This window comes from Solanum dulcamara, chromosome 10 (genome assembly GCF_947179165.1).
Source record: "Solanum dulcamara chromosome 10, daSolDulc1.2, whole genome shotgun sequence".
Lineage (NCBI taxonomy): Eukaryota > Viridiplantae > Streptophyta > Magnoliopsida > Solanales > Solanaceae > Solanum > Solanum dulcamara.
Genome location: NC_077246.1, coordinates 1,092,425 through 1,107,787, shown reverse-complemented (window position 1 = coordinate 1,107,787; position 15,363 = coordinate 1,092,425).

Genomic DNA, 15,363 nt, shown 5'->3' with positions numbered 1-15,363 from the left:
GGCTAACACACATGAAAAAAATGAGAAATCGCCTAACTATGCTGGTGCGGCCCCTACATGCTATGAATGCACCGTAGATTGTGCCAAGGCCACACGTACTGATCTCCGGGTACCTACGGAGGGTCCCATAACGATTTTGGAGAAAAATCAATCAGAAGCAAATTCACCAAAATATTCGTGGGCTAACACACACGAAAAAAATGACAAAATCGCCTGATTCGTGCTACCCTTAAATGCTATGAATGCGTTATGGATCATACCGAGGCAGCACGTACAGATCCCCCAAGTACCTACAGAGGGTCTCATAACATTTCGTAGAAAAATCAATCGAAATTCAGTTCACCAAAATATTCAAGGGTTAACACACGAAAAAATAAGAAAATTATCTGATTTCGCTTGTGCAGCCCCTAAATGCTATGAATGCGCCGTGGATCATGCCAATGCCACACCTATTGATCCCCCGAGTACCTACGGAGGGTTCCAAAATAGTTTCGGAGAAAAATCGATCAGAAGCCAGTTCACCAAAATATTCTTGGGTGAACATACACGACAAAATGAGAAAATCGCTTGATTTCGCTTGTGAGACCTATAAATGCTATGAATGCTCCGTGAATGGTAGCCAGGCCACACGTACAAATCTACGTATGGAGGGTCACATAATAGAATTGGAGAAAAATTGATCGGAAGCTAGTTCACCAAAATATTCATAGGCTAACACACACGAAAAAAATGAGAAAATCGCATAATTTCGCTTGTGCGCTCCCTAAATGCTATGAATGCGTTGTGGATCATGATGAGACTGCACGTACTGATCCTCCGAGTACATACAGAGGGTCCTATAATGGATTCGAAGAAAAATTAATCGGAAGCCAGTTCACTAAAATTTTAATGGGTTAATAATACACGAAAAAAATGATAAAATCGCCTAATTCCGCTTGTGCAACCCCTAAATGTTATGAATGCTTTGTGGATCGTGTCGATGTCGCACTTACTAATCCCATGAGTACCTATAGAGGGTACCATAATGGTTTTTGAGAAAAACAGATCGGAAGTCAGTTAGCCAAAATATTCATGGGCTAATACCCAAGAAAAAAAAATAAGAAAATCACATAATTCCACTTGTGCGGCCCCTAAATGCTATGAATGCGTTGTGGATCATGTCGATGCCGCACATACTAATCCCCTGAGTACCTACAGAGGATCCCATAATGGTTTCAGAGAACAATAGATTAGAAGCCAGTTCACCAAAATATTCATGGGCCAACACTCAAGAAAAAAAATGAGAAAATCACTTAATTCCACTTGTGCGGCCCTAAATGTTATGAATGCACCGTGGATCATGCCGAGGCTGCAGTACTGATCCCCCGGGTGCCTACAGAGGGTCAAATAATGATTTCGAAGAAAAATCGATCAGAACCTAGTTCACCAAAATATTCATGGGCTAACACACACGATAAAATGAAAAAATCGTCTAATTCCGCTTGTAGGCCTCTAAATGCTATGAATGTGTCGTGGATCATGCCGAGGCCGCATGTACTGATCTCCCGGATACCTACAGAGAGTCTCATAATGGTTTCAGAGAAAAATCAGCCGAAAGCCATTCACCACAATATTTGTGGGCTAACACACACGAAAAACTAAGAAAATCTCTTAATTCTTTTTATACAGCCCCTAAATGCTATAAACGCGTCGTGGATCATGTTGAGACTGCACATACTAATCCTTCGGATACCTACGGAGGGTCCCATAATAGTTTTAGAGAAAAATCGTCCATAAGCTTATTCATCAAAATATTCATGGGCTAACACACATGAAAAAAACAACAAAATCACCTGATTTCGCTTGTACGACTCCTAAATACTATGAATGCACCATAAATCGTGTCGAGGCCGAACGTTCTGATCCCCTGGATACCTATGGATATTCTCATAATGGCTTTGGAGAATAATCAACCTGAAGCCAGTTGACCAAAATATTCACGGGCTAACACATACGAAATAAATGAGAAAATCTCTTGATTCCGCTTGTACGACCCCTAAATGTTATGAATACATCGTGGATCGTGCGGAGGCCGCACGTACTCATCTCTTGGGTACCTACGGATGGTACCATAATGATTTTGAAGAAAAATCAATCATAAGCTAATTCACCAAATGTTCATGGGCTAACACACATGGAAAAATAAGAAAATTATCTAATTTCGCTTGTGCGGCGCCTAAATGCTATGAATGTAGGTGGATCGTGCCTAGGTCATACGTACTGATTCCTCGGGTACATATCGAAGTTTCCATAATGGTTTCAAAGAAAAATCAATCAGAAGTCAGTTAACCAAAATATTCATGAGCTAACGCACACGAAAAAAATAAAAAAAATTGCTTAATTTTCGTTTGTGCTTCTCCTAAATGCTATAAATGCGCCGTGGATCATGGCGAAGCCCCGGGTACCTATGGATGGTCCAATAAAGGTTTTGAAGAAAGATCGACCGAAAGACAGTTCACCAAAATATTGATGGGCTAACACACACCAAAATATTCATGGGCTTGTGCGGTCACTAAATGCTATGAATGCACCGTGGATCGTGCCAAAGCCGCACGTACTTATCCCCCAAGTACCTATGAATGGTCTCATGATGGTTTCAGATAAAATCGACTGGAAGTTAGTTCATCAAAATATTCATATGTTAACACACAAAAAAAATAATAAAATTACCTAATTTCGATTGTGCAAATCCTAAATGCTAGGAATGCACCGTGGATCATGCTGAGGCCGCACGTACTGATCCCCTAGTATCTATGGAGGGTACCATAATGGTTTCAGTGAAAAACAGACTTGAGGCCAGTTCACCAAAATGTTCATGGGCTAACACACATGAAAAAAATGAGAAAATCATCTGATTCCGCTTGTGTGGCCCCTAAATGCTATAAATGTGTCATCGATGGTGCTTAGGCTACACGTACTGATCCTACGGGTACCTATGAAGGGTCCCATAATAGGTTTGGAGAAAAATCAATCGAAAGCCAGTTCACCACAATATTAATAGGCTAAAACATATGAAAAAAATGAGAAAATTGTCTGATTCTGCTTGTGCAGTCCCTAAATGCTATGAATACACCATAGATCATGCTGTACTGATCCTACGTGTTTTGGAGGAAAATCAACTGAAAGCCAGTTCACTACAATATTGATGGGCTAAAACACATGAAAAAATGAGAAAATCGTCTAATTTCGCTTAGGCAGTCTCTAAATGCTATGAATGCATCGTGGATCATGCTGAGGCTGCACATAATTGATCCCTAAGGTACCTACGAAGTGTCCCATAATGGTTTCAGAGAAAATCGATCGAAAATGTGTTCACCAAAATATTCATAGGCTAACATACACGAAAAATGAGAGAATCGCCTAATTCCTCTTATGAGGCCCTTAAATTTTTTAAAAGCGCTGTGGATCGTGTTGAGGCCGCACGTACTAATCGCTCGAGTACCTAAAAATGGTCCCATAACGGTTTTGGAGAAAAATTAATCGGAAGCCAATTCACCAAAATATTCATGAGCTAACACACACGAAAAAAATGAGAAAATCGCCTAATTCTGCTTTAAAGGCCCTTAAATGCTATGAATGCACTATAGATCGTGCTGAAGTCGCACGTACTGATCCCCCGGATACCTAAGGAGGGTCCAATAACGGTTTTGGAGAAAAATCAACCAGAAGCTTGTTCACCAAAATATTCATTGCTCACACACACGACAAAATATTCATGGGCTTATGCAGCCACTAAATGCTATGAATGCATCGCGTATCATGCCGAAGCCGCACGTACTGATCCCCCAGGTACCTATGAAAGGTCTCATGATGGTTTCATAGAAAATCGACTGAAAGTCAGTTCACCAAAATATTCATAGGTTAACATACACAAAAAAATAATAAAATTGCCTAATTCCGATTGTGCAGATCCTAAATGCTTTGAATGCACCGTAGATCATGCCGAGACTGCATACCAATTCCTTGAGTATCTATTGAGGGACCCATAATGATTCAAAGAAAATCTATCGGAAGCGGGTCACTAAAATACTAATGGGCTAACACCCATGAAAAATGAGAAAAATGTCTGATTTCACATGTGCGGCCCTAAATGCTATGAATGCACCTTGAATCATAGCAAAGTCACACATAATTATCCCCCGAGTACCTACGAAGGGTCCCATAACGATTAAGGATAAAAATTAATCGAAAGTTGGTTCACCAAAATATTAATGGCCTACCCATACGACAAAATGAGAAAATCACCTGATTTCGCTTGTAAGACCTCTAAATGCTATGAATGCATCATGTATCATGTCGAGATAGCACGTAATGATCCTCCAGGGACCTACAGAGGGTCCCATAATAGTATCGTAGAAAAATTAATCGAAAGCCAGTTCACTAAAATATTGATGGGTTAACACTCAAGAAAAAAATGCGAAAATGGACTCATTCCACTTGTGCGGCCCTAAATGCTATGAATGCACCGTAGATGATGTTGAAGCCGCACGTACTGATCCCCCAGGTAACTATTGAGGGTCCAATAATTGTTTCCTAGAAAAATCAACCAGAAGCAAGTTTATCAAAATATTCTTGGGCTAACCATACGAAACAAATGAGAAAATTGCCTAATTCAGCTCGTGCGGCCCCTAAATGCTATAAATACACTGTGGATCGTGCTGAAGCCACATGTACAGATCCTCATAGTACTCATGGAGGGTCACACAACTATTTCAGAGGAAAATCGATCGGAAGCTAGTTCATGAAAATATTTATGGGCTAAAATACATGAAAAAAATAAAAAAAATCATCTAATTTCACTTGTGAGGCACCTAAATGCAATGAATGCACCGTGGATTGTGCCTAGGTCGCACGTACTAATCCCCTGGATACATACAGAGGGTCCCACAATAATTTCAGAGAAAAATCAACTGGAAGCCAGTTCACCAAAATATTCATGGCTAATAATTCACACGAAAAAAATGAGAAAATCGTGTAATTTCGCTTGTGCAGCTTCTAAATGCAATTAATGCAACGAGGATCACACCGAGGCCACATGTAGTGATACCCCAGGTACTTATAGAGAGTATCATAATGGTTTCGGATAAAATTTGACAAAAATCCAGTTCATCAAAATATTCATTGGCTAACACACACGAAAAAAATGAAAAAATCGCTTGATTTAGCTTATGTAGCCTTTAAATACTATCAATACGTCGTTGATCGTTCCGATACCACATTTATTAATACCTAGGGTACCTACGAAAGGTCCCATAATGGATTCAGAGAAAAATCGATCGACAGTCAGTTTATCAAAATATTCATGGGCTAATACAAATGAAAAAATAACAAAATCGCTTGATTATACTTGTGTCAGTTCTAAATATTATGAATGCACCTTAGATAGTGTCGAAGCCGAATGTACTGATCCATCGGATACCTAGGAGAGTCCCATAATGGTTTTGAAGAAAAATCAATCGAAAGCCAGTTCACAAAAATATTAATGGCTAACTTTAAAAAAATGAGAAAATCATATAATTCGGCTTGTGCGGACCCTAAATGCTATAACTGCATTGTTGACCATGCCGAGGCCGCATGTACTGGTCCCCCAAGTACCTACGTATGGTCCCAAAATGATTTCGAAGAAAAATCGATCTAAACCGAGTTCACCAAAATATTCATAGGCAAACATACATAAAAAAATGAGAAAATTGCATGATTCCCCTTATACGGACCTAAATATTATGAATGCACAGTGAATTATTCTGAGGCCACACATACTGATCCTTGTGTACCTAGGGAGTCTCATAATGGTTTTAGAGAAAAATTGATTGGAAACTAATTTACCAAAATATTTATGGACTAACACACAAAAAAAATGAGAAAATCATATGATTCTGTTTATGCGGCTCTTAAATGCTATGAATGTACCAGAATAGTGCGTAGGCTACACGTACTGATTCCTCGAGTATCTACGGAGGGTCCCATAATAGTTTAGGAGAAAAATCTATTGAAAGTCAGTTCACAAAAATATTTATGGGCTAAAACAATCGCTTAATTAAGCTTGTGCGACCCCTAAATGTTATTTATGCATCGTGGATCATGTCAAAGCCACACATACTGATCACTCGGATACCTACAAAGGGTCCCATAATGTTTTTGAAGAAAAATCTACCAGAAACTAGTTCACACAAAAAAATAAAAAAATCACTTAATTTCGCTCGTACGGTCCCTAAGTGTTATGAATGCAACATGGATCATGTCGAGGCCAAAGGTATTGATCCCCCGAGAATCTACGGATAGTCCCATTACTATTTTAGATATAAATCAACCAGAATCCAGTTCACTAAAATATACATAGACTAGCGTACACGAAAAATTTAGAAAATCATCTAATTTTGCTTGTGTGGCCCCTAAATGCTACGAATGCATCAATGATCGTTCCAACGCCGCACGTACTGATCCTAAGGATACCTATGAAGGGTCCAATAATGGTTTTGAAGAAAGATCGACTGAAATCCAATTCACCGAAATATTCATGGGCTACACGAAAAAAAATGAAACAAAATCGTCTAATTCCGCTCATGCGACCCCTAAATGCTATGAATGCATCATAGATTGTGTCATGGCCGCACGTACTTATCCTCAGGGTACCAACAGAGGGTCCCATAATGATTTTTAAGAAAAATTGACCGGATGCCAGTTCACCAAAATATTCATGAGCTAACACATATGAAAAAAAATGAGAAAATTACATAATTTTGCTTGTGCGGCCCCTAAATGTTATGAATGCATAGTGGATTGTACTGAGGCCACATGTACTGATCCACCGAGAACCTACAGGGGGTCCTATAATAGTTTTGAAGAAAGATCGATCAGAATCTAGTTCATCGAAATATTAATGGGCTAACGCACACAAAAAAAAATTTAAAAAATCATTTATTTCCTTTTGTACGACCCCTAAATGCTATGAATGCATCGTGGATGGTGCCGAGGTCGTACGTACTGATCCATTGGGTACCTACCGAGGGTCCCAAAATAGTTTAAGAGAAAAAATCCACCGAAAGCTAGTTCATCAAAATATTCATGGGCTAACACATACAAAAAAATAAAAAAACAATTACCAGATTGTTTGTGCGGCTCCTAAATGCTATAAATGCACCGTGGATGGTGTCGAGGCCGCACGTACTGATCCCTCGGGTACCTACGGAGGGTCCCATAATAGTTTAAGAGAAAATATTGATCGGAAGTCAGTTCACCAAAATATTAATGGGGTAACATACACGAAAAAATAAGAAAATCACCTGATTCTATTTGTGCGGCCTCTAAGTGCTATGAATGCACCGTCGATGGTGCCGAGGCCGCACGTACTGATACCTACGGTACCTACAGAGGGTCCCATAAAGGGGCAGGAGAAAAATTGATCGAAAGCTAGTTCACCAAAATATTTATAAGCTAACACACACGAAAAAATGAGAGAATCCCCTGATTCCGCTTGTGCGGCCCTTAAATGTTATGAATGCACCATGAATAATGCCAAAGCTGCATATACTGATCCCTCGGGTACCATCTAAGTTTCCCATAACAGTCTTGAAGAAAAATCAATCGAAAGACAGTTCGCTGATCTAACACACACGAAAAAATGAGAAAATCACCTGATCCGCTTGTGCGATCCCTAAATATTATGAATGCACTATGGATCATGTCGAGCCTACACATACTGATCCTCGAGTACCTACAGAGGGTTCCATAATGGTTTCAGAGAAAAAATAATCGAAAGCCAGATCACCAAAATATTCATTGGCTAACACATACAAAAAAATGAGGAAATCACTTAATTCTTCTTATGCGGTCCCTAAATGCTATGAATGCACTATAGATTGTGTCGAGGTCGGATAGACAGATCTTTCGGGTACTTATGATGGGTCACATAACAGATTCTGTTGAAAATCGATCGAAAGTCAGTTCACCAAAATATTCATGGGTTAACACACACAAAAAAATGAGAAAAATCATCTAATTCCGCTTGTGCTTATCCTACATGCTATGTATGTACCGTGAATCATACTAAGGATACACATACTAATTTTGGGGTAACTACCAAGGGTCTCATAATGGTTTCGAAGAAAAATCGACCGGAAGTAGTTCACCAAAATTTTAATGGTCTAACACACACGAAAAAATTGAGAAAATTATCTAATTCCCCTTGTGCGGTCTTTAAATACTATCAATGCATCATGGATCGTAACGAGATCGCACGTACTGATTCCACGAGTATATACACAGGGTCCCTTAATGGTTTTGGAGACAGAAGTTGGTTCACCAAATTATTCGTTGGCTAACATACACAAACAAAGAGAAAATCGTCTAATTCTACTTGTGCGGCCCTAAATGGTATGAATGTACTGTAGATTGGACCGAGGTCATACGTACTGATCCCCCGAGTATATATCGAGGTTCACATAATGGTTTCAGCGTAAAATTGATCGGATGTCAGTTCAACAATATATTCATGGGCTAACACACATGAAACAAATGAGAAAAAATTGCCTAATTCTGCTTGTGCGGTCCTTAAATGTTATAAATGCACTGTGGATAATGTCGAAGTCGCATATACTGATCCCCCGGGTACCTAAAGAGGGTCCTATTATAGTTTTAGAGAAAAATTGACAAGAAGCATGTTCACCAAAATATTTATGGGCTAACACACATGAAAAAAATAAAAAAAATCATCTGATTCCACTTATGCAGCCTCCAAAGGCTACAAATACACCGTGGATTGTGACTAGGCCACACGTAGGATTCTCCGAGTACCTACAGAGGGTCCAAAATCTATTTTGGAGAAAATCGACCGGAAACCAATTCACCAAAATATTCATAGACTAACACATATGAAAAAATAAGAAAATCACCTGATTCTGCTTGTGTGGCTCCTTAATGCTGTGAATGTTACATAGATCGTATCGAGGTCGAACGTTCTGATCCCTTAGGTACCTACGTAGATTTCCATAATAGTTTCAGAGAAAAATCAATCGGAAGCCAGTTCACAAAAATATTCAAGGGCCAATACACAAAAAAATGAGAAAATTACTTAATTACGTTTGTATGACCCCTAAATGATATGAATGCATCATGGATCGTGTCGAGGTCGCACGTGCTGATCTACAAAGTACCTAGAAGGGACCCATAATGGTTTTAGAAAAAAATTAATCGAAAGTTAGTTCATCAAAATATTCATAGGCTAACACATACGAAGAAAATGAAAAAATAATATAATTCCGCTTGTGCGGCCCCTAAATGCTATTAACGCATTGTGGATTCTTGCCTAGGACGGATGTACAGATCCTCCGGGTACCTACGGAGGGTTCCATAATGAATTCGGAGAAAAACCAATCGGAAGCCAGTTCACCAAAATATTCATGGATAATACTGTCACGCCCCAAGAGGGTACCCTAGGCATGGCCGGCACTCAGAAGCCATTACTGGCTCCCAAGTGAACCACTTGGCCTGATCACACGTTCATTGATTCAGCAGAAGACTTAGTTTAAGAGAAAAACAATCTTAGTGGGTTGACTCAATCATCAATCTCCATCATTCAAATCAAAAACATAGTTTGAAAGAAAACTAATCAAGAGTTAAAGACATCAAAATAAATCCATCACTATCTAGTCTATGAAGTCTCTATCTCTACTACCTAAATAGAGCCAATGACAAGTTCATGGCTACCTCAAAAAAAACTACTCATAAGCAATGAAAAGAATGAATATGATCCCTCCGAAGGCAAGGAAGTCTTACCACTATCAGGAAAGAAATAGATCTTCAACAAAGCGCATGTTGATGATCTCTAACACCTGTTCTTGCATTATAAAATGATGCATGCCCAAATGAATGTCAATACGTGGAATGTACGAGTATGTAATATGATAGAATGAAATAATAATACATCCAAGGTACTCAAGATAGAATGAAACTTACCCAACTCAATATAATATGCAAGTATTTAATATAACAATGCTTTAAGAAGGACTCAGTAATATGCAACTTGATCAAAACATGTCATATACTTTCATGCACAATCTGGGAGTCTCTCTTAACCAACAAAAATTCCACCATTTATAAGTAGGTGATGCACAACGAACCGACGTCGTTGCCATATTCGTCCAATACTTGCTAAGGTAAAGGACAAATCTACCAATCTGGATCCACCAATCAATCAAGTTCTATCTTTTCAAGACAATGAAATAGGAAAACATCCGACTTTAACGGTCCAATCCTCTCCTACACTGGCTACGTAGTTATTGAGTTTTACTCTTGCTCAATTCAGTGCTCGATACTACTCTCAAAACTCAAAATACTCATGCAACTTAAACAAATCAGTTCAATCAAAACTTTTGACTAGTCTCATTGGACTCACATCGAAACTCAATCTCATCTCAATCATTATGCTCTTTCAAATCAACTCAATAAAATCCACTCATTGAGATTAAATACTCAACTCTTTTAAATCTCTTTAAAACATGTAATTTTGACTCAAAATAATGCATAGCAAAATCACGATCAAAACGGTTAAAATTCTGAAAGACTCTTTCAATTCAACTCGGGCTTGACTCATCCTTAAATCATCAAGTTCTTTCAGAAATATATTTTTGAAAATCAATCATAACTCATTAAAACTTTGTCTCAAAACCATCATTTATGTTCAAGATATCTATGTTCAAAATAATAATAAAATCAACTTATGTGAAAACTCAAACTTTTGTACAATCAATGCTCAAAATCAAATATAATCTTCAATTAGGGTTCATGTGAATGAAGACATGAACATGCATCCAAATCAAATACTCAACCCATGAACAACATCAATACGTATTTTAAATATGTACAAGGAACCCGAAAGACAATAGATAACTCAAGAATTCAATTCAAGGAACTCAAAAATTCCAACTCAACTCAACTTGAATCAATAAAGATGAAGGGGCACGTGGACGAATTCGGTCCAACATTGTGTTAGTCTTACATACCTGAATCTTAGGAGTTATTAGATAAAAGTGTTGGGTTTGGAACCCTGTAACTTGAAGTTGATAAACCAATCTATAGATTTGTGAAGGAGATCTTGAACTTGAAGTCTTTAGATCTCCCAATATTGGAGAAATCCCTTTCTTGAAGTTCTTGATCTTTGGGAGAAGGAGAATTTGGCATTTTGAGAGAATCTCTACGTATAAGAATATTATTAGGTTGAAAGATTGAGAAAAATTACCTTTTAATAAATTTCATCGATAATTTCGGCGAGCTGGGGGTCTCCTCGCCGAACCATTCGGTGAGTCGCCAAAGGTGCTTTAGCTCGCCCAATCCAGCAGTTTTTAAAGGATTTCGGTCACTATTCGGTGAGCTAGGTCGTGGTTCGCCAAACTATTCGGTGAGTCGCCAAATTGGCTGGTGAGCTCGCCGAATTGTCCTGTACGGACATGCTTCAGTAAATGATGATAACGTTTTACTTCAAACTCTAAAAAAATGCAATCGTGGTGGTGTTGGAAAGAAGACACAAAGACCTGTAATTTAATAGGTCATGGGCTACCCAATTCGTTATATTCTAGGAGATATGGTTGTTTGAAGTTGACCCTTATACGAACTCATTCGAAAACTTAGCAGATAGAAATTTTTTGGACTTGGCTTGCTGTTAGAGATCTCTTATGACCCTAAACTACATCTAATACTCTTAAAATACTTAGGAATTGATCCTAACTCATGTATACAATTAGAAGTCATTCAGTTCGAGTCTACACACATATAAAGAATGATTCGAGTCTTGGTGGAAAAAAATTGGGGTGTTACATTATCTCCCCCTTGGGATCATTCTTCCTCGAATGAAGATCAACCAGAGATGGACTCAAGGCATGAATAAAAATTGAGACTCAATCAAATCAATCAATCAACCAAATCAAGCAATCTATACAATCAACCATTCAGACTCAAGAATAGGCAAATCAGTTCAAGTCAAGAGTAGGGACATTACTTTCAACATTCTCATCATTAGGCACGAATAAAACATCGAAACTCTATCAATCGAATAATTCAAACATCTAGATCATCAACTTGCGGACTCAAGAAAGAAGACAACAACTCGAATCAAGAATAGGAAGTTACTTTCAACATCATCGTTGATGGCACAAATAGAAGTGGATATTTGGTCTTTATGTCATCCTTATAGGGCCAACTGTCCTTGATTTCAACACTTTCAATAGGAACTACCAACAAAGGATCTCCCAAGCACTCCTTTGATCATCGAGCATGAAGCACCAAACGAATGGCGGCTAACTCAAAAGGTAACTCCAATTCATGAATGACATCTCCAATCCTCTTCATATTTAGGTAAGGCCAATATATCGATGCCCAAGTTTTTCCTTCTTTCCAAGCCTCATACAACTTTATACTATCTTAGATACACATACTAAGTCTCTTCTTACCAAATGACTTAGCCTCAATTCACTATTAACATCTGAGGGTCACATACCCCCCCCCCTTCGTAACACATACTCCTCGCAAGTTAATATCTTAATATCTCACATACACCATGTCAAGCCTATTAAATAAAATCTTAAAACTAGCACTATCACACTCATAATGCTATCTCCTCTTTCTTCACACCATTTACCTCAAATTCAAACTTAGGGTGTAGTACTAACACGCACATCACACACTGCTTGCATACTATACCAATCTACAACTACTAGGTGAAATTAAGAAACACGCTCCTACTAAGACCTCATGATAAGTAATCAACCCTCGTCTCACTGTTTGTTTAATTACAATTTATTATCTCGTCTCCTTTCATAACCTAAGTACTATTTACCCATTCATTACACCTCATTACCTAGTTATATTCATATCCCTCTAAATAACATGGGGATCTCTCTTCAAAATCATAAACCTAGCTTAAATCTATCATCTCATGACTACTCATCCCTTCCATTCAGCACCTATACTAGGTCTTTACTAACACAAAACACCCCAACATAAAACTCCATTATTGGTTCAAGTGTATTCTAACTCATCCTAACTAACAAACTCTTCGTCTACCTCCTATCATGAAAGTTAGACGATACTTACTACTCTTTAGTCAAAACCAAAAGGGACTTCACTTATGACCCCATCACCTACCTTATAGCTACATAACTCTAGTTACATGCCTCAACCAACCACCCTTCACGTACATCCAATCATTCACGTCAAACTCCAAGTCTTTTCCCCTCACCTCAATTTTTCACACTCTTTGGAATGGTTTTCACTTCCTCTGGTGAACTAAATCTAGTCCAACTCACTTAGATTATTCATGGGCTAACACACATAAAAAAATGAGAAAATCACCTAATTCAGCTTGTACGATCCCTAAATGCTTTGAATACACCGTGGATTGTGTTGAGGTTGCACATACTGATCTCCCAAGTACCTAGGAGGGTCCCATAATGGTTTCAGAGAAAAATTGATCGGAAGCCAGTTCACCAAAATATTCATGCGCTAACACACATGAAAAAGTGAGAAAATCATCTAATTCCGCTTGTGCGACTCCTAAATACTATGAATGCGTCGTGGATCATGCTGAGGTTGCATGAATTGATCCCTCAGGTACCTACGGAGGGTCCCATAATGGTTTCGAAGAAAAATTAACTGTAAACCAACTCATTAAAATATTCACGTGCTAATACATACGAAAAATGAGAAAATTATTTAATTCTATTTTTGCGGCCCCTAGATGCTATTAATGCACTGTGAATCATGCCGAAGCCGCACGTACTGATCCCACGGGTAACTATGATGGGTCCCATAATAATTTTGATGAAAAATCGACCGAAAGTCAGTTCACCAAAATATTCATGGGCTAACACACATGAAAAAAATAAAAAAAAATGCATAACTCTGCTTGTGCGACCCCTAAATGCTATGAATGCATCGCGGATCGTGTCGAGGTCGCACATACTGATCCCCTGGATTCCTACAAAGGGTCCCATAAGGGTTTCGAAGAAAAATTAATTGGAAGTCAGTTCACTAAAATATTCATGGGCTCACACACATGGAAAAATGAGAAATCGCCTAATTCCACTTGTGCGGCCCATAAATGCTATGAATGCACCGTGGATAGTGTCGAGGCTGCACGTACTGATCTCCCGGGTACCTAGGGAGGGTACTGTAAATGTTTTGGAGAAAAATCAACCGAAAGTCGATTCACCAAAATATTCATGGGCTAACACACACGAAAAAATAAAAAAATCGCATGATTCCGCTTGCTTATGAAAAACTGAGAAAAACACTAAACTTATGTTTCGTGACCCCGAAATACTAAAAAAGTGGTGTGGATTTCTATAAAAGTTGTAAATATCATTCACTAGGTAATTACGGATGGTACTACCAAATTTGGAGCAAAAACGTTTCGGACAGAAATATTTACAAAATATTCATAGGCTAATGTTCACTAAAAGTTGAGAAAAATACTAAATTCTATTTCGTGATTTCGAAATACTAAAAAAAGGACATGAATTTTTATAAAAGCTATAAATATTTACAGTAATAAAATAATTACCATCGTTAGTAGGAAAGAAGTTTCTGCATACAATTTTTTTAATCCAATTCCCTTTTTCCAGGAAGCTACATTTATGCACAATTTTCAAATATAGGAAAGTGCATGGAAATTGTTTAACTCCAGTAAGATTAATGAGTTGGTTAAAAAAATTGTCTTATTCCCTACAAAAAGAATTTATTGAAGATATATAAAAAAATAAAAATAAAAATCTTACTCTACAATCTAGATTGTTTAAGTATTACTTTGGCAACACTTACTACAATAATTTAAAACATAGAGTATTTTAAATAATGAAAATAAATTACAACATTATGTAATTTCTTTCGATTAGAGTATTAGAATTTATTGATCCTACTAATTTTGATTCACATTGAATAAAAAATCTATTAAAGGTAAAAGCACTCCAATCAAGAGTTTCTTCATTTTCAAAATTTGCACTCGAAATTTCGATCTAAAGATGAAAGCCGAATTTAATATAACGATTAGTATTTTTTCGGAGAATACATTTTACATCACCTAAAGAATATCTAAGTTGTGACTTGTGAGCAAGGAAATTTATCCACTTTGTGAGAATTCCTAACGACGAATAACTCAAATCATGATTATTACAAATTTGCTTCCGCAAAGCAGAAAAAATAAAAATCTACAAAAAGGAAATAGAAAGGAATAAGGTGAGAGGTCACTGTTTGAAGATGTTTCCTGGAAATATCCCTAAAGTGTACAACACTATTCAAATTTTATTTTTCGTTCGATATTCAATATTCATATCA